General features: G+C 38.4%; 1 protein-coding gene across 2 annotated transcripts in view; it reads right to left on the minus strand.

Annotated features, from left to right (window-relative positions):
• Positions 1-19,977, minus strand: part of LOC102427867 (growth-regulated protein homolog gamma) — an 86,431-nt gene that overhangs the window by 63,645 nt on the left and 2,809 nt on the right. The window lies entirely within an intron of this gene.

The raw sequence follows: 19,977 nt of genomic DNA on the forward strand, positions 1-19,977 counted from the left end.
TGATTTTCTTCTGCAAATAATTCACTGAAAGCAATTCCATTTTAGCAAAACCATGTATTTCCGGGAACCTGTCACAGATTTGACCTTCCCTTGAGTCCTCCTTTTGGAGCACTTGTCACATGGTAGGTCATCCTATCATTCCAAGGTCTTTTCTTTGTATTTTGTCTCTTTCATGTTCACTACAATGCAGTTGGGTGTGAATTTTATTTTTCTCTAAGACACTATTAGGCTTCCTGAATATGGAAGTTTCATCTCAATCATTATCCTTTCAAATATTACTTACTTCTCACCCATTTTCTCTCTCCTCACTGTCTACACTCCTTTCAGAAATAAGTGGGATATTCTCTCCCTGGCCAGTGTGGCTCAGTTGGTTGAGCATCCTCCCATGCACCAAGAGTCACCAATTGAATTCCTGGTCAAGGGCATATGCCTGGTTGCAAGCTAGATCCCCAGAAGGGGGCATCCAGCCCATGTTTTGTTCTCTCCTGGTCCTTTCCTCTCTCTCTAAAATCAATAAAAATAGGGAATAATTATTAACAGGATGGGAAATTTATATGCATATATGCATAGCTCATGGACACAGAAATAGTGTGTTGAAGGCCTAGGAGGGGTGGGTGCGAGATGGAAAGGGTCAATGGGGGAAAAAAAGGATATCTGTAATACTTTCAACAACAAGGATAATTAAAAAAAAACTATTAAAAATAAGTTGGATAGGCTCATAGTTTTCTCAAAGTCTCTCAACCTCCTTTTTGTTTCTTCTATATTTATATCTCTGCTGCATCCTAGATGTGTTTAACAGAATTGTTTCTCTAGGTGAATCTAATCTTCTGTTTAAGTCGTACCATGAGATTTTACTTTATATAATCACATTTTTATCTCTAAACTTTCCTTTGTGTGTTTTTTAACTTGCTGTTCTTTTCCCTATTATTTATTTGTCTGCCCTCCCACCAATCTTCTTGGTTTCATAGTATCTTGTCCTTTCCTTAGGATCTAATTTCTTCTTTGATGTCAAATGATTTGAAACATATTTATAATGGTCTCCTTGTTGATTTTAACACTTTCAATTTAAGGGTGCTGTTTATTGTGGGTCTTAACTCTTGTTTAGGGTGGATGGCTCCTCCAGAGTTTTGTAAATTTGCAGTGTGGGCTCATCTTCAGCATGGCTTTATCTTTGAGACTCCTGTGGGGCCCATCCTGCTGGGCAATTTTACTTTCATTTCTGTCAGATATTAATGTGGATCCCCTTCTCTGCTAGCTGGGGTTCCCAGACCATAGAGATGCTATAATGTTATAATGGAATTCCAAAACTGCTTGAAGATAGACTCTTAGTAAAGATTTTTCGGGGGGAAAATTGCCCCCCCACCCCCATCATTGTTTATGTTGAGGCATACATGCTTCTTTATCACAAACCTATGCTTTTTAGTAGCTTTATTTTTATTGAAGTTCTGATTTTAAACAAGGATCTTTGTTACAACTCTGTCTTACCAAGATGCACAATCACGACATCTTCCCTGATGTGAAATTAAATGTCAACATCTAGGTTATTGATAAAACTATCTTTGTTCCTCACTCTGCTCAACCTAAATCACTTACCTATGAAATGTCCTCTCCTACTTTCTGCTTCCGTTTTTGAGAGGCCTAGGGGAATATCCTGAGTGTTTTTCCTACTCTCTGGAGAATTAAGTTATTCACTTGAAAAGACATTTCATATCTCATTTAGTATTTCTAGGTGATTTTTGCATAAGGATTTTTAGGTTATTTTGTCCAAAATTTTTTAATTAAATAAATAAACCACCTTCTAGAACCAGAAATACCATATTCATTTTGAGAAGAGTGCTCTCAAAGTTGTGGGGCAACCCCTGAGTTGTCTGCCAGCTTCTCTGGAAATCACCTGCCTCACTCTGGCTGGCCATGCCTCTGTGGTGTGTTCCCCTCTCCTGTCCACAGGAGTCTAGACCATAAGTGGGTACATAACTCAACTGTGCCAACTGGATCCTTTTCTCTTGAAATTTGGAATTTTATTTTCAAAATACTCTGAATCTTCTACTTGTGGTTCTAAAATAGTTCTTTTGTTGAGAGTGTTGCAGTAACAGTAGAAGTAAAAATGCTCACCATGTAACCATGGTCCCTTGGCCACAGTTGATTGGACCTATGTGGACACTTGAATCATTGTGGTCAATAAGGTCTTCTATCCTAAGAATTGGAAATTGAATCTTAGGGAAAGCAAGTTACTTTTTGTGAATGACTTGCCATAGAGACCGGAAGAGCAGAGAGAGAAAAAAAGAAACGCTAAGCCAGTGGGGAGAGGAAAAGACACAATACACCACAAGAAAATTCCTGAGGGCTCCAGTGCCTCTGGACTGAATCCCTTTCTGCTACATACGGAATATTTGCCTCCCTCCAGAGTTCATATGTTGAAGCCCTAATCTCAATGTGATGGTATTTGAAGGTGGGGCCCTTGAAAAGTAATTAGGTCATGAGAGTGGAACTCTCACAAATAATACCAGTTCTCTTAAAAGAAAAAGCCGCCACAAGAAGGCAGCAAGAAGGCCATTGGTAAAGCAGGAAGAAAGCCTTCACCAACAGCCTGACAAACTGGCACCCTGACCTTGGATTTCCAGCCTCCAGACTGTGAGAAATAAGTGTTTGTTGTTTGAGCCACCCAGTCCATGGTGATTGGTTATAGTAGCCCCAACTGACTAAGGCACTTTCTGAAGCAGCATTCCAATTCATTGACAACATGAGAATATCATTCAGATGTTAACACATTTTTCTTTAGAAACAGTAAAATAAAAATGATGCTTAGTCACTAAATATAGTGTTACATATGCAGAAATTCCAAGAAGAAGTTCAATGACTAGAATATGACTTTAGCTCTATGTTTTCCATCTGTTCTTTCTGAGGCAGCATCCATGTGATCTTCCCTGGGTCTTGATGGTCATGAATTTCCTCCTCCTCTTCTCCCTACATGATGACTTTACAATTTCCTAGGATAGGTCACTTCTACTCTTGGCTGATGTTATCTACTAGTTTTGCTTAATTTAAAAGTGAATTCTTAAAATTTAAGACAATTTTGTTATACAACTGTATGACATCCCATTTGCTTCTGTTTAATGAATTCTGTTTTCAGATCTTATAATGAATGACATAATTTATTGTTGAACACTGTAGATAAATAATCTTAATTTGTTCTGAGTACAAGGTTGTGGAGGTTTAGGCCTTTGGAACTCAAAAGGTTGAGTTTTGAGACCAGAGTGTTGATAAGTTAATAAAAAACAATATACTGATATTATCCTATATAATAAAAGGCTAATATGCAAATAGACCGAATGGTGGAACAAACAACTGATTGCTATGATGTGCGCTGACCACCAGGGGGCATGCACGGAACATGGCGGGCATCGGCAGCAGGTTGCAGAGCATGGAACATGGTGAGCATTGGCTACGGCGGATGGTGCAGCAGGTTAGTGAGGGTGCCAGACCAAGGCGGGGCACTGGTTGCTGTCATTAGGGTGAGCCTCTGGTGGTTACTGAAAACTCTTTGCTCCCATGTGCCATGGTCCCACCCAGCGCTCACACCTGCTGCCGGCACAGGCCCCACTTGCACATGCTGCCAGTGCCTGGTGCTGGCCCTGATTGCTTGGTGCCATCAGCGGGTGCGAGTGGTGGCTGCCTGCCCTGATCGCCTCTATGGGCTTCTTCACCTCCCCATGCTCCTGAGCGGTGATCTGGGCAAGCAGCCACCGCTCACACCCGCTGCTGGAGCTGGCCCCAATCTCTCTGTGCCATCAGTGGGTGCTAGCGCCATCATCTGTGTAAGTGGCAGCAGGAGGAGAGGGGCTGCCAGCAGACAGGGGATTGGGGGGGCTGTGGCAGGAGGGACCAGGCAGGGGCGCGGAGGATGGGCTGATACCTGCCTCTGTGCCCACTGCAGCCTCGTGGCCCATAGTTTCTTTCAAGGTGCATGAATTAGTGCACCAGGCCCCTAGTTAAGAATAATATCAAAGGATGGGTTGGAGAGAAAATCAGTGGTCCAATGTTAGAGTTAGCTGGGAAGTTAAATGGACCACAGGGTATTAGTGGACAGCATGAAGGAGGTGAAATCTGTTAAAATATATTGAGCTTAACAGGAAAACCTCTTACCTACGATATGAGTTTTGGGGACCATCCTTTCTACATAATGGAAATTTCAACACCTTTTCTCCTCACATATAGCCAGTCACTTGACTGAAAACAACCTTTTAGGTCTGCAACATAAATAGAGGAAGCAATTCATTATAGTCCTAAATTAGCATAAATTGGTGCCACTTTCAAAGACAATTCTGAAGGATGAAGCCAAGGGCTCTTGATGTCCATAGGATGTGATGTTCCTTGTGTGACCGTCAGTTAGGGGCACTACAATACAAAGAGAGTGACATGTAACTATACAGATACACAGGATTACTCCTATGTAGTCCCTTGTAAGAAAAAAAAACCATTTTAAAAATAACTAAAAAATAACTAAATAAGTCCATGTTTTGGTAAACTGAAAATTAATAATAGCTATAATTAAATACTTCACGTGTATTATCTCAAGTTCCCCAATGATAGATCAAAGTAAGAACAAGTGTAAGTATAAAAACCCCAATGTTGTCACTTACCCAGAATCACATACCTTGTAGCTGGTGGATCTATAGAATAGCTATAGAATTAAAAAACCCAAGGTCCTCCCCACACATTGAATCACTCAACTGCCGAGGTGACCCTCAGATGACTCTAAGCTTTATATAACCTTAGTTTTCCTTTTCTTTTCAATTAAAGAAAACACAAAATTTAGTTTTTTCATTATGTATGGTCACCTCTTTCTTCTTACCTCTGTCTGCTATGACTTAAAAAATCTAAAAAAAATATCGCTTATAAGTTAATTCAAATATTTTCCTAATATCACCTGTTAGTCCTCATTTATACCTGCTCCATCCACCAATTTGCAATTCCATTTGGAGTTTAGTTTTCAGAACTATTGTCAGAAATACATCATTTTTCAAAGGAGGGAGTTTTTTTTCTTAAAGTTTCTTTTATCAAATGGGTCTATCGCCTGCAAAGTTGGTCTACATAAAACATCTTCTAATCATTTTAAATCACTTTCATATTCAAGGAGGTTATTTATAACACATGTCAATTTGGATATCATGTTAAATAAAAGGTGTGGACCAGTGATTCTTAACTTGAGCATGCATCAGAATCACCTAGAGATTTTGTTAAAGCAAACCATTGTGCCAATCCTCAGTTTCTGATTCAGTGGGTTGGAGGTGTGACCTGGGAATTTGCATAACTAACATATTGTCAGATGATGCTAATTTTGCTGGTCTGGGGACCACACTTATGGATTCTCGGGTATAGACCTATTGTAATCTTATTGTAATTTTATTCTAATTTATAGAAGAGTCTGTGTATTAAGAAAATAGAGAGCATGAATGTGAATGTGAAAATCTCTGGTATTAATTGTACCTGTCCATAATCTTTTTTATAATAGTCATCACCCATTCAGCCTCAGGATCCAAACAAATTAATTTCCCATCTTTCAATGTGACTCTGAAAAGAAAAGAGTGTTTTGGTTAAATAAAAACTGTACTTAATAATGCTTTAAATTTATTCACTAGAATTTCTATAACAGTTAATGCATATGTTTAAAATGAACACATGGTTTTCTCAAAATATGTTAATCATATTATTAGAAAATGACTTTTAGTCACATCAGTATGTACAACTGAATTACTTTTAATCAACAAAAGAATAACATTTTTTTCTAAGAGACTTTTTATATATCAATTAATCAGCAAACATTTATTGGTTTTAAGATGTACAAGGTACAGTGTTAGTCTCTGAAAAATCTACATAAGTATAATGTCTTCCAGGCTGCCAGTTATCAACCACTTACTATGTATTTTATAATTATATCTATGCTAATTTTGTTAGTTTTTAGGCTCTTGGTAAGCCTCTTTTATTACTGAGAGAGACAGGGAGACCATAAGTTGCTTATTTAAATTAATTCTGTAGGGGTTCAGAATGTATTGTTTTGTTCTGCACTTTACAGAACCACAAAGTTCCACTCCTTTGACATTCATTACAGGAGGAACAAACAGATCATCTTTCTCCACTCTGAGCTGGGGCGTACATTTCAGAGTTTAAGTAAATAACACAATTTAATATTCAACTGTGAGAAAATATAATGACAATAGAATAATAATAAATCCTTATCAAATAACCTATACAAGGATAACCACAAAACATCATGCATAATGATGAAAACTTGAAAGTATTCCCTTTGAATGCAGAAACAAAATAAGCATGCCTACTACCACCCCAGCCATCTCAGTCAAGTTAGAAAAATGAATAAAAAGTATAAGGTTTTCAAAAGAGGGAAACTAAACTGCCATTATTCCCAGGAGATGTGAATACCTAAGTAAAGAGTTGATGGTTACAAAAGCAATAAAAAGTTTTATTTCTCAACACAGAATAGCTGGAATGTAAAATTTTGTAAAGCTATTGTTTACAATATTATCAAATAATATGAAGTGACTAGAAATAAGTTTTAATAATAAAAAACATATAAAGGTTTTTGTAGAGAAAAATATAAAACTTTGAAGACATTACAGAAAGCCTCAATAAATTTGAAGCTATTCTATGTCCTTAAGAATTCAAAATCATAAAGATGTCAACAATTCACAAATCAATCTATAATTTCAAAGAAAATTCACTCAAAAATTATAATATAATCAGTGCAGATTTGCAAGCTGCTTCTAAGATTTATCTGGAAGAGCAAAAGTCCAAGAAAAGAAAAGCCACTCTTGCCCTAGTTGATTTGGCTCAGTGGATAAAATGTTGGCCTGCAGACTAAAGGGTTCCAGGTTAGATTCCAGTCAAGGGCACATTCCTGGGTTGTGGGCTTGATCCCCAGTGGGGGCATGCAGAAGGCAGCCAATCAATGATTCTCTCTCATCATTGATGTTTCTATTTCTTTCTCCCTCTCCTTTCCTCTCTGAGATCAATAAATATATATATATTTTTTAAAAGCCACTCTGAAAATGGGAAAATTTTTCTTCCTTGATGTTAAAAATTATTGTAAAATAATAATAAAGATAGTATACAAGTATAGACAAATTGATTAATGCGACAGAATAAAGAGGTCAGAACCATCCCTACACATTGAGAGAACTCAATTTATAGTAGAAGTAACATGGTAGATCAGTAGGGAAATGATGATATTTTAATAAATAGTGCTGGAACTATTGGTGAACTATATACAATAATAAAATTAAATTAAATAATTCCCTCACGTTATATACAATAATAAATTTTGGATGGGTTAAATTTTTAAATACAAAAGAAAAACTGTAAATGTTTTAGAAGACAAAAGAGAAGTATATTTTTATAAACTCTGTGAAAGTTTTTGAAACAAGACACTAAAACTGCTAATCAGAAAAGAGCATATTGCTAAGTTTACATATATTAAAAATGCAAACTTATGTTAATAAAAAGGTACCATACCAAGAATGAAAATATGAGCCCCAAATTGGAAAATGAGCTTTCCTATCCATAAATCTGACAAGGAGTTAATATCCACACTATGCTAACAAAACAAAACAAACAAACGTTAGGCATTGGGGAAAGGATAGTACCCAAGGAAAAGAAGCAAAGAAATTAATAGTAATTTCACAAAAGAGGGAACAAAATGCTCACAAATATATGATAAAATTCAACTTCATTAATAATAGAGAAATGAAAATTAAAAAATAAAACATACCAATGCATACCAGTCAGGTTGACAAGACCAATTATTGGCCAGTATGTGAAGAGACAGATTATTAAATGTAGAAAAGAATGTCAGTTTGTGCAATTACTTTGTAATAGAATGGGATTACCTAGCAAGATTGAAGATGTGCACATCCTAAGCCCAGCAAATAATTCCTAGAGATACTATCATATACATGAACCAGGAGACATATACAGAATGTTGATAAGGGTAAAAATCTAGAAAGAACCTAAATGTGCTTCAATAGTGGATTGGATAAAATAATTTTGTATTTGTTGATTTAATATTCCTACAACAGAATACTAAATATCACTTACATTGAATTAACTACAGCTAAACACATCAAAATGTGTGTATTGAAGAATATAATGTTGAATAATAAGAAGCAAGTCACAAAACAATACATTTAGTGTGATTCCAGTGACCTGGAGCTCAAAAGCAGGCTTAGTCCATTTCAGCTGCTGTAACAAAAGTATTGACTTAAACAACAAACATTTATTTCTCACAATTCTGGAGGCTGGGAAGTTCACGACGAAAGTGCAGGCACTTTAGGTGTTTCGTGAGGATCTACTTCCTGTTTCACAGGTTACTACCCTCTTGCTGTATCCTCCCATCGTGGAATGGTCAGCGAGCTCTCTGGGGTCTCTTTTACAAGGGCTTGAGTCCCATTCCTGAGAACTCCACCTTCAAGACCTAATCATCCCCCAAAGGCTCCTAATATCATCACATTAGGGATTAGAATTTCAACATATGAACATGAGGTGTGGGAACACATTCAGTCCATAACACAGACAAAATAAATAATAATCTTTTAAAGTATTATACACTGGTGTTAAAACAATTTTTAAAAAGCAAGAACTATCACAGTTTAAAGTGATAGTTACTCCTTGGAGTGGGGTGAGTATATGATTTAAGAATTGTATTAGTTTGCTATGCATAACAATATAACACTGACTGGATGTCTTAAAAAACAAAAATTTGTTGTCTCACAGTTATGGAGTCTAGTAGAAGTCTAAGATATTGACAGGTTTGTGTGTTATTTTATTTTTTTTTTGAGGCATCTCACCTTAACTTTCAGATGGCTGTCCCTTAACTGTGTCCTCATGGGCCTTTTCTCTGTGCGTACACATTCCTGGTGTCTCTCCCTCTTCGTTTTAAAAAAAGTATGTTTTAATTGATTTCAGAGAGGAAGGAAGAGGAATAGAGAGATAGAGACATCACTGATGAGAGAGAATCACCGATCAGCTGCCTTCTGCACGCAATACCAGGGATCGAGCCTGCAATCCAGCCATGTGCCCCAACAGGGAACCAAACCTCCTGGTTCATAGGTCTGTGCTCAACCACTGAGCCATGCCAGCTGGGCTCTCCCTCTCCTGAAAAGGCCACCAGTAATATTGAATTAGGCCCCACTCTTATGACCTCATTTAATCTTAATTACCTATTTAAAGACCTTACCTCCAAACAGTCACATTCTAGGTATTGATGGTTGGGACTTCAACATAAAAATGTATGGGAGACACAATTCAACCCATAACAGCAGTGTCACATGTGGAGCTTTCTGATGTACTAATTATGTTCTATATTTTGGCCCCTGTAACAAGCGAGCGGGTGTTTATTATTGCTCTTTAAACTGTACAGATATCTATTCATATACTCTTTTGCATGTGTGCTTAAAGTAGAATCTTAAGAAGGCCCACCAAGTTTCTTTCCTTAATCTCCAGGAATGTGAACATAATTAGATATCAAATCCATGACTATATCACATTACATGGCAAAAGGGATTTTGCAGATGTAGTTAGGTTACTAATCAGTTGAATAAATTAAAACAAAGCATAATTATTCAGGTGGGCCGAATGCATGGTCCCTGGAAGCAGGGAGTTGTTTCTGCTTGTAGCAGAAGAGGTAGAGAGAGAGATGTGAGGCATGAGATAAATTCAAGAGACAAATTCGAAAGCAACTTCTAGGAACTGAGAGCAACCCTGAGCCAAGAATATGGATACTTAGTCCTATAACTGCAAAGAACTGAATTTAATCAACGACATAAATAATCTTAGAAGTGGATTCCTCCCCAGAGCCTCCAGATGGGACTTTAGCCCAGCTGACACCTTGACTTTAGCCCCTTATGAAATCCTAAGAGTTCTTACCACAAACAAACAAAACAAAACAATAATTATGTGATGTGATAGAGGTGTTAGCTAACAGTCCAGCCACCTGGACTGTTGACCTACAGAGCAGTGAGATAATAAACAGATTTATTTTAAGTCACTAAGTCATGGTAATGTGTTACTAGCAATGAACAACTCAAACAGTATGCATGATATAGTTCACAATAAAAAAAAGTTTCAGTAAAATGCAGAAGTGTTTCCCACAGCCTCTAAGCTCTATATTTTTAGGCTTCAGAAAGATTGTCAAGTCAACCTCCGAGCCATTACACCATATTGATCTTATTGTGTGTGTCAGTGTATAATAGAGAGATTTTCAGACAATTAAGAATTATCTATGTACCCTTACAGAGGACAATGTATCTCTGCTTATTGTACATGTTCATTGACTTCAAAGTCCACTCAGAAGAAGTCATACCCTAATCATGTCCCATTTGAGAGCCCTTTATTTTTGGAGCGGGTACATGATGGTTTTAGAAATGAGAGCATAAACACTGAACAATAATCTTCCCACACTATGCAGAGATAATGCTCAGAGCCTGGTCATCTGTACTCTCAATTTAGTATATTTGTAAGCAAATGTCAACTTTGAAAACACAGTACTACAAATGACCCAAACAGATATTTTTTTTCCTAAAGAAAATACGTGCATGGTCAACAGACAAGAAAAGCTGCCCAACATCACTTGTCATTAGGGAAATGCAAATCAAAACCACAATGAGCTAGCCCTTCACTCCTGTTTGAATGGTTATCATCCAAATGATGAGAGATAACAAATGTGGTGAAGATGTGGAGAAAAGGGAACCCTTGTGTTCTGTTGGTATAGCCACTGTGGGAAAAAAGTATGGCAGTTCTTCACAATATTAAAATAAAACTACATATAATCTAGCAATTCCACTTCTGGTAATATATCTAAAGAAAACAAATACACTAACTCAAAAGGATATCTGCTCGACCATGTTCATAATAGCTTTATTTACAATAGCCAAGATATGGAAACAACCTAAGTCCATTGATGGATGAATATATAAAGAAGATGTGAGATTTGACCTCATTTAACCTCTTTCATATATATATGAAAGTTAAGAGAGTAGACCTTAAGAATTCTCATCACAAGGAAGAAAGAAAATTTCAATGCTAGATCTTTCATTCTCCCCCATATCTTCACTACTTACATAATTTCTTTTCTGCTGCAGTAGGCACCTTCAGGTATCAACTGAACATTTGTAATAAATTTGGGAGAAATAAAGTCAGAATGTATCTGAATACACTGACATCGCAACTCTTGGCTCTCACAGGGATCAGCTGTATGAGAAAAGAATAGCAAAACCCTGAGTAAGAACAAAAACAACCACGATGCTTAATTCTTTACCTGAAATTTGAAATCAGTGCAGCAGGACACTCAACACAGAATAAATACTGATAGGAATATTTAGAGAGACAAACACACAAATCTAATCATCTGCTCTTCTGTTGACCAGTGAGCATTTATTGAGCATTTACTACGTTTGAGAAACTGATCTCAAACACTAGATCAATAATTCATTGCTTAAAAGTATATATGGTCAATAAGAGTTTATTTAATGATAAAGTCAATTTTCTTTTATGAAAAGATGTAAATATACAGATTTTGTGTAAATTCTATCAGTTGAAGACAATGATTTATACCTGCCTACCATCATTAAAATAAACACTCTAAACCTCTTTGCAGTAATGTTCTTGCTGTAATCTCCAACAAGAAAATTATAGACCATTACAGTCAGATATTTCTAGGAAGTTAAACAGATTTTTAAAAATTAATTTAATAATTGTTGACACTGTAATCTAAATGTATGTTTGCTTAAATATTAATTGCAGTTTCTACATTTTGCCTAATGCTAAATACAATCTCATTAGATTGGGAATCCTTTTTTAAAAAAATTTTCTAGTGTCTAGAAGGAAAAGGCATGGTTGGCTTACCAAAGATAGCCAGGACAAGAACAGCCAGAAGTATGACTGCCCATGAGCTCTCAGCAGCCATGCCTGTGCTTGACCTTGATCCCTGTCTGAATGGTGAAATCAACACTGCAGCCCTCTTTTATGTACTCTGAGAATTTTTTGTTGTTCTTGCATTCTTTCTGCCCATTGAAGAGTGAAAAAAGCATGTTCATCATTACAAGCCAAAAAGGAAGCTGGCTTTGTTTTTCAGGTTTTGTTTAATTTGGGGTTTGGGACAGGATAAGGTGGATTTGTTGAATAGAAAAGTGAACCTATTATTTCCTGAGGGTGGTGAAACTGTTATTGTGAAGGTTCAGTTCCAGTTGCAGTTAATGGTGATTTACAGAATGGAATCACAAAACTGTCTACATCTCTTTTCAAAGGTGATATTTGTACAAAGTAGGAAATTAATATGCTTTTTTTTTGTTCAGCAAGTATTTGCTTATGTCTTTTATGCTTATTTGCATAATCCAACTCAAGGTTATAATAGAATCGGCCAAGCTCTAACTATACTTACAGTATAGATAACTTACAAAGAAACTGAAGTTCAAACTATAATAACCCTTGTTCTCCTAAGAACAGTTTACTTTTGATTTGAAGGCAGCAGTTTCAATGAGTTTGAAACTAAATTATCTAATCGGAAACTATGAGCTTCAATTTTTTTTCCCTTAAGATTTATAGGTGACCTTAATTATTCCATACTGACCACATTTTTTTTTTGCATTAACAAATCAAACACTAAAGTATTTATATTAGATTCCTGGGGCTGCCATAGCAAAGTACCACAGACTGGGTGGCTTCAAAAGAGAAAGTTTTGCCTCACAATTCTGAAGGGTAAAAGTCTAAAATCAAGGTATTGGCAAGGTTAATTCTTACGGCTGTGAGTAAGGGATTTGCTTGAAGCCTCTCTCCTTGGCTGATAGATGGTTATCTTCATCTTCCCATGGTGGTCTCCCTGTGTATATGTCTATCTCCCAATTTTCCCTTTGTATAAGAACACCAGTCATGTTGGATTAGGGCCCAACCAAATGACCTTATTTTCATTTGGTTACTTCTGAAAGAACCTGTCTCCAAATGAGGTACTGGGGTTAGGACTTAACTTGATGACATTAGGAGGGGGACATACTTCAACCCATAACAGCATTTAACTGAAGAATCAATAATTACTGAAGGGCTGATATAGTAAAAAGGTAAATCTAGCCTAAATAAGATAATTTTGCCAATTCTTATTGAGCATCTGTTACCTTCCAGAGCTATTGCTGGACACTAGGTATTTGAAAATAAAAATTGAGTTTCTGCTCTTGAGAACTTCACTGTTTGGAAAGACAGACATGTAAGCAAATTAAACTAAAAGATGATCTGTGTTATACTAGATATGTACCTGAGGCACTCTAAGGAAGAAGAGGGAAGACTTGGCTAGAAGAGGGGGGAGGTAAAACATCAGAGGAGAAAACAATGGAGTTATTAAAGATGAAGAAAAAAATACATCATAATAACAAACCTTCCAGACAGAAAAATGCACAGAGAGGCACAGCTTTGTGAAGAGTTGCTATGGTCTGAATGTTTATGTCTCTCCAAAATTCACATTTTGGAATCCTAACCCCCAAAGTGATGGTGTGAGGGAGAGTGGAGCCTTTGGGAGATGATTAGGTCTTGAGGATGGAGGCCACACACATGGGATTAGTTCCCTTTACAAAAGAGACTCCTGGGGAATGTGGAATGGAGAGGGTAAAAGGGGACATTTGTAATATGTTCAACAATAAATCTACACTAGTAAAAGACAAAGATGCTAATTGACCATACCTTCCCTACACCCAAGTCACGCCCACCAGCCAATCAGAGAGACTGTATGCAAATTAACCCAACCAAGATGGCGGCTGGCAGCCACAGAGCTGGAGCAAGCTGGAGGCTTGGTTGCCCTGGCGATGGAGGAAGCCAAGCTTCCCGCCGGCCCTGGCTGGCTGTACCCTCCGCAAAAGGAAACAAAGTTTCAATTATAGAAGCTAAATAAATCCCAGAGACCTGCTTCCAGCCAGCCTCCACTGGGAGCTTGGGTGGCTGGGGGCTATGGCCAGGCTGCAAACAGCCATCAGCCCCTCACCCAGGCTGACCAGGCACCCCAGTGGAGACCCCCACCCTGAAGGGGCTGTGGCCAGCCTGCAAACAGCCATCAGCCACTCACCCAGGCTGGCCAGGCACCCCAGCAGGACCCCCACCCTGAAGGGGCTGTGGCCAGCCTGCAAACAGCCATCAGTCCCTCACCCAGGCTGGCCAGGCACCCCAGCGGGACCCCCACCCTGATCCAGGACACCCTTCAGGGCAAACCAGCCAGCCCCCACCCATGCACCAGGCCTCTATCCTATATAATAAAAGAGTAATATGCAAATTGACCCTAGCAGCAGAGCGACTGGGAATCACTGGTCACTATGTCACACTGACCACCAGGGGGCAGACGCTCAATGCAGGAGCTGCCCCCTGGTGGTCAGTGCTCTCCCACAAGGGGAGCTCTGCTCAGCCACAAGCCAGGCTGATGACTGCCAATACAGTGGTGGTGGTGTGAGCCTCTCCCACCTCCTCAGCAACACTAAGGATGTCCGACTGCAGCTAGGCCTGCACCCTGCTGGCAAGTGGACATCCCCGAGGGCTCCCAGGCTTCCAGAGGGATGTCTAACTGCCAGCTTAGGCCCAACCCCTCGGGGAGCAGGCCTAAGCCAGCAGGTGGTCATCCCCTGAGGGGTCCCAAACTGCGAGAGGGCACAGGCCGGGCTGAAGGACCTCCCAAGTGCACAAATTTTTGTGCACCGTGCCTCTAGTATAAATTTAAATAAAAGAGAGATCCCACAGAGCTCTCTAGACCCTTCTGTCATGTGATGACCCAAGGACTAGTCTGTGATACTGTCACCATTATCTCAAACTTTTAGCCTCTAGAACTAGGAGAAATTATTTTTATGTTTTTTTATATGCCACCCAGACCATGGTATTTTGTTATAGCAGCCCAGACAGACCAAGGCAAGGGTACTGGCAAGTCCCGGATGGGGAAAGTTATTGCAATCTCAAAATGAGATAAATTTTAATAACTTGACAACATTCCATTGACTGATCAGGTCTTGGCCTTTATTCAAACCAACAAGCTAAAAATAAGTTAGAAACACTATTCAGACATAACCTTAATTTCTCTGAGTCTCATTTTTCTTCTGTACCAAGTAGAGGTCATAAAATGCTGTGTTATCTACATATATAGATATTATCTATATAATAAAAGCCTAAGCTACAGTTAAGACAGAACAACCAGAACAACCAGTTACTATGATGCGCTCTGACCACCAGGGGGCAGATGCTCAACACGAGAGCTGCCCCCTGGTGGTCAGTGTGCTCCCACAGGGGGAGCACTGCTCTGCCAATAGCCGGGCTCACGGCTGGCGAATGTAGCAGCAGTGGCGGGAGCCTCTTCTGTCTCCGCAGCAGCGCTAAGAAGCAGTGAGCTGAGTAGTAAGGAGTGAGGGGTCCTGGACTGTGAGAGGGCACAGGCTGGGCTGAGAGACCCCCCTCCCCCCCCTGCCTCCAGTGCATGAATTTCATGTACCAGGCCTCTAGTGATGATAATAAGGAAGTATACAAAGCTGTGATAACCAAATGTTGAAAGATTCAAAATACTGTTGTATTTTAAAACTGTAAAGACAGGCTTAGGACATCATGAGAGTTGTTACGAAGTTTGTTAAACAGGTGGTGATAAATGATCAGATCTTCCTTATCAAATGTGGGTCTCTGATTCTAGACCTACTAAAATCTATGCTAGATCTGATCTGGAGAAGAATTAATTTGCAATTAGATCTAGATTATTTAACATGCTCAGATTGTCAATTTCTAAGGTTTTATAGACATTTTATTTTATTAGTTGAATTTTCACACAAACCTGAGACCTATACAAACATGCAAATGACTAAAAATATTTTATTTTTCATTGTAACCTTATGTTTCATTCTTCAAAATATTTATCTACACTAATAAAAATACAATGTAATGTGATAATAGTAATGATCATTTATTGAGTTCTGTTTTGTGTCAACACACCTCTATGAACTTTTTGTATGATATCTGGAAACTTTACAAGGAATGTTTATCTTATGGATAAGGAAATTGAATATCCCAGACAGATTAAAAATATCACAAATACTTAGCAGCTTCTCACTTCAAGGTATGGAATCTATTTCCCAAATCCCTTGACTCTGTGCTAACCTTATAACTTGCTTTGGCCTATAAGATTTGATAAAAGTGCCCTAACCAGTTTGGCTCAGTGGATAGAGCATCGGCCTGGGGACTGAAGGGTCCCAGGTTCGATTTCGGTCAAGGGCATGTACCTTGGTTTCAGGCACATCCCCAATAGGGGGTTTGCAGGAGGTAGCTGATTGATGTTTCTCTCTCATCGATGTTTCTAACTCTCTATCCCTCTCCCTTCCACTCTGTAAAAAATCAATAAAATATATATTTTTTAAAAAAAGGAAGAAAAAAAAATCTAGACACTCATCAACACAAAATTCAAAATTTCCTACACCAATAAAAAATTACTTCACATGCCAAGAAGTAGAAAAGTGTGATCCATAACTAGAGGAGAAAAATTAGTCAATAGAAATAGACTCAGAAATGACAGAATGATAGAATTAGTAGACAAGAATTTTAAAATAGCTATTATAAATATGTTCAAGGGTTTAAAAGATAATGTAAACATAATAGAGAAGTAGAAAGTGTATCAATAAATGATATAAAAATTTGATATACATCTAGATATAGATATATGATACAGGTATAGATGTAGATGTAGATATAGATGATATAGATATAGATGATATTAGATATATAGATATAGATATAGATATAGACATAGGTGGTATAGATATATGATATAGATATATAATATAGGTATAGATGTAGATATAGCTATAGATAGCTATAGATTTAGATATAGACACTGACATAGAAATAGATATATAGTGTAATTTCTAAAACTGTTCAACCAAGGGGGACTGAAACATAGAATATAGTATTCATCCACTAACTCCTGCCCTCAGTAAGGGTTGCCTTTGAAGGCTTAAAATCACTGGCCATCTTGCCTGTGAGCTGAGAAAACTCTTGCTGCAATTTCCCCCTTCTCATGCTCAAATGAAGAGAGCCCTCAAGAAAAGAATCAGAAGGATAGAGGAGACTGAGTTGAGAAGCTGTCAGCAGGAAGGTATGCTGCCCATTGCAACTAATTGGTATGCAGAAGGGATATGGAGTGGGGCATTAATGGTGAAGACAGGACTAACCCTTTCTGCTATTATTTGTGTGGCTAGTCAGAAAAAAGAGAGACAGTGTCATCTGTCACTCTGGATGGCCTCCATTATGCAACTGCAAGTCTGCCATCTCTGCCTCCCCCAGTGTCTCTCCAGTTACTTCTGGGAGTCCTGAAAGGACATTTGGTAGAATTCACAAAGAAGAACTCTCAAGGACAGACTAAGGACAGCCATATTTCCTTCTTTCTGGCTCTAGCTTTTTTTGGTTACACTGCTCAGGAAACCTCAGTCATTGTTGCCTTTGCTCTTTCTTTCCTGCTGATGACCTCCAAGGTTGGGATGTGTCACGTAGGATTATTTACTTATTTCACCCATGACCACCATCTCATACACCCTTTTGTCCCATTTCCTGTCACAATACTCTCAATGAAAGACTGCTTTGTACTTGAAAAGTCTCAGGGAAATTTGGTGTGAAAACTACACTACATATCCCATGAGATCTGGGACTAACACTGAGACAATGTTCATGGAGTTGGCCTGAGGATCAATGGCAGATTTCTGGAGCCATCCTTGCAACCACTTCAGAAAGTGTATTCTGCTATTATCTTCATTCTATAGAGGGTAAATGAAGTCAAGAAACTTGCCCAAGATCACACAGTCAACAAATAATAGAGCTGGAATTTAATCTAAAGTTTATTTGGTTCTTTGAAACCTATGTCTTTAACCACCATATAAACAGAAACATCTTTCTCTGTTTTATGCTCCATGTTACATATTGACAAGAGTTAAGTGGACAGTCTAGACGGAACAAGACAATGTTTGGGTACAAGAATTGATTGAGGGCTTTATTGAGCCCTTGGGGTCCTACCTGTAAATATTTTCCAATGTCCTTTGACTTGGGGCAAGGGAATGAATGGCATTTATGGAGCTTCTAGAAAGGTTTCCATTTATTTACTTCTGTACAGTTCACAAATTTTCTTCCTTTTCATCTCAGTCATAACTAACTTAATAACATTAGCATTATAAAGAGATTATTATTTTTAACTCTTTAAGTGCAAAGAAAGCTCACAGAGGTTGTTTAGGGGTGAAAAGGACAGGTTTTAGGAAATTTTAGAAATTAAAGGGACCATGGAAGAAACACAGGGCTGCAGAGCAGCAGAAGGTATATTTCCATAGAATAGGGAAGCTGAAAAGCTGCAACAGGTACATTTCCATAGAATGAGGGAGTTGGTAACAGCAAAAGGTCTATATTTACAAAATAAAGAGAAGGAAGCCCTTCACCCAGAAGGAGAAGGAGAAACCCCAAAGGGAATAGGAAAACAATAAGGAAGGAGGGGGAGAACCTCTCATGTCCCATGTGAGGTTCAACCTTTGAGCCCAGGAGTTACTATAGTAACCAGTCTAAGGTAATAGTGACCAATCAGAGGGGATATCAAGGCACCAAGATCTGCAGCCTTATAAGCTGTGGGGAAAGGGAACTCAGCGGGGCCCTTTCCCCCTCCCCACATGGAAGTCTGTACTTGTTCTTTAATAAATTTCCACCTTTGCTGTACCACCTTCTGTCCGTGGATTCATTCTTTGACTCCAGCGGATAAAGAATCCGGGTTCCAGTCCAAAAATTCTGCTTCATTGCTACTTAGAATAAAAGCCCATATTTACCCACCTACTTGGGGCAAGCCAGAACTTGATCTCAAGTATTCAGGCTGCTTCTTGTTTCTGCTAAAGGCTTTACCACAGGTCTCAGGATTTACTGAACAAGTCCTGAATCAGAGGCAAGCACACACCCCACACATCCACAGATATTCCTGCTTTTAAGGTTTGGAGTGTAGTTTCTTTTAGATTATAGGGATCTTTCCTCCCTTGACTTACAATTTTGTTTGTCTTGAAAACCTGAGTGCCGCTGTCAACCTGGGGCAGTACTGAATACGAAATTCCAGTGGACTTTCTCAAGTCAAGCAATCTATCAGGTTCCATAGAAATTGCACGAGGAAAAGTAGGAACTAAAGCACTCAAATCTTAAAACCACGCTACTTGATAAATTGGTATAAAGGATTGGAACAAACATTAAACTCACTGGTAGTTCCTTATAAATGACCTGGAGAGTGTTATGCTAAGCAAAATGAGCCAGTCAGAGAAAGACAAGTATCACATGATCTCACTCATATGTGGAGTCTAATGAACAAAATAAACTGTTAAACAAAATAGACCCAGAGACATAGAAACATGGAACAGACTGTGGAATCTTAGAGGGAATGTGGGGGGTAAGTGGGTGGGAGGTATGAGATCTATCAAAGAACTTGTATGCAAATATGTTTATCCTGTGGACACAGACAATAGGTTAGTGAAGGCCTGGGGTAGGGAGTGGGGGCAGGCTAGAAGGGGTCAATAGGGAAAAAAGGGGGACATATATAATACTTTCAACAATAAAGATTTAAAATATATAAAATGTATTAACTCCTCAAAAAAAGTAATTGAACCACCTGGCCGGTGTAACTCAGCAGCTGAACACTGACCGGAAACCAAGAGTTTGATTCCCAGTCAGGGATGTTTCTATCTCTCTATCCCTCTCCCTTCCTCTCTCTCTAAAAATCAATAAAAATTAAAAAAATTGTAACACAACTATCAATTAGATCTTTTCCTATGTGAAGTATTCAGCCATTCACTTTTTCTGCTTCTACTGATGAATCAAATTATTTCAGTTTTGAAAAAAAAAAATCCGCTTTACCACCATTTCACAGCCATGCTTCATTAAACTGTCAATAATCATTTGAAAACC

Source organism: Myotis lucifugus, unplaced genomic scaffold, assembly GCF_000147115.1.
Source record: "Myotis lucifugus unplaced genomic scaffold, Myoluc2.0 scaffold_136, whole genome shotgun sequence".
Taxonomy (NCBI): Eukaryota; Metazoa; Chordata; class Mammalia; order Chiroptera; family Vespertilionidae; genus Myotis; species Myotis lucifugus.